Below are 1,397 nucleotides of genomic sequence, written 5' to 3' on the forward strand. Positions count from 1 at the left end.
AGTATACTTATACTTAATTATAATTATATATATTATATACTTGATTGAATGCTGAATGAGAGGGCCATTCTTTATTGATATTCTTGGTGTTTTTATATATGTAGTGTACTGGGTAGTTGCTATGTCAAGGAATCAATCGATTGAAATAGGGTAGTCATCACGATAATCATGAGTATCAGGCTATTATTATAAGCTATAGATGCTTAATAAGAATGTTATGTTGCTATGACAGAGGGAACACATGGTACTCTGTTACTTCCAATTGTATTGATTTCTTTGTGACTTAAACATTCATAAACAATTGAAACATTTAATAAGATTCGCAATAGGGAAATTTTATTTTGATTCCTTAGTACTTGCCTTATAAATAAATGGGATAATTCTAGAAATAACTACTTAACAGGAATGGCATTTCTTGAATTAACAAACATTTATTATCTATTTATTAAAATATCATAAATCAATAATTTCACATATCGTTTTTTTTTAATTTTTTTTTTTATAACTCGTGAAGTCAATTTTATTTACTAAATATTGTAATAATGATAATAATGCACATGGTGAGCAAGCTAAATTATACAGTTGTATGTACAAAGAAAATTTAAAAGAAAAGTTTTTAGTATTTATATGAACAAAATGATGAGTCAATAATCGTAGCTTTTGCATAAATCATTATTCGTTGTCATAAACAATAAGGAACATGAAAAATAAACATAATATGTACAATTATCATGGTTAGAGGAAATGTAAGAAATTTTTTGACAATATAGTAGGACTACGTTTGTCCAAACGACTCGAGGAACAAGATCATTTGGATAATAAAAGTTCACTCGCTACCTCCTGCAGTTACTCTTATTATAGTAGGATAGTGGATACCGGAAGGTAGTGACTCTTCCTTTCCACATGATTACTTATGCCTTGAAAATTATTTAACTCTTATTACTATTTATTTGTATAATGGCTGCATGACATTCGTTTTGTTTCAGTTACTACAAAATAAATGTATAAATAAAATTTCAAATAAATGAAGAGGGTAATGTAGTCGATTTATAATGCTCAGGTCTGCTACGATATCTTAGCTTGATGCTTTTGCTCGGAGCGAAGTTTTGGCTTGACTTTCAACGAGCTCTTATCGAATTTTTAATAGAACATTGGATAAGTAATGATGCTGCATTATAAGTAAGAAATAAAATTATTTATATAAATTATAATAAATGCTATGAATATGAAGCCAATGCAGAACAAGTGGTGAAAACAATAAATTATAATTTAATATGTTTATATATGCTTGTGGTTTCTCTCCATGTCAAGTTGAATTGAAGTAGCAAATTTGAAATGTGCAGTATATATCTAACGTTTGGAGTAATACTCATTAAAAATATCCTCACACTAACCAG

At 28.0% G+C, this 1,397-nt stretch overlaps 1 protein-coding gene and 1 long non-coding RNA gene across 2 annotated transcripts in view; one reads left to right on the plus strand and one right to left on the minus strand.

Moving 5' to 3' along the window:
• LOC122577532 overlaps window positions 1-1,391 on the plus strand; it is a 4,178-nt gene extending 2,787 nt beyond the window's left edge. Inside the window, exon 3 of the long non-coding RNA XR_006320362.1 lies at window positions 771-1,391. This is a non-coding gene — a long non-coding RNA (uncharacterized LOC122577532). The remainder of the gene's footprint in view (window positions 1-770) is intronic.
• The window catches only part of LOC122577536 (GDP-D-glucose phosphorylase 1), a 150,464-nt gene that overhangs the window by 141,764 nt on the left and 7,303 nt on the right, over window positions 1-1,397 (minus strand). The window lies entirely within an intron of this gene.

The sequence above is a fragment of the Bombus pyrosoma genome, unplaced genomic scaffold (assembly GCF_014825855.1).
Source record: "Bombus pyrosoma isolate SC7728 unplaced genomic scaffold, ASM1482585v1 HiC_scaffold_4727, whole genome shotgun sequence".
NCBI lineage: Eukaryota > Metazoa > Arthropoda > Insecta > Hymenoptera > Apidae > Bombus > Bombus pyrosoma.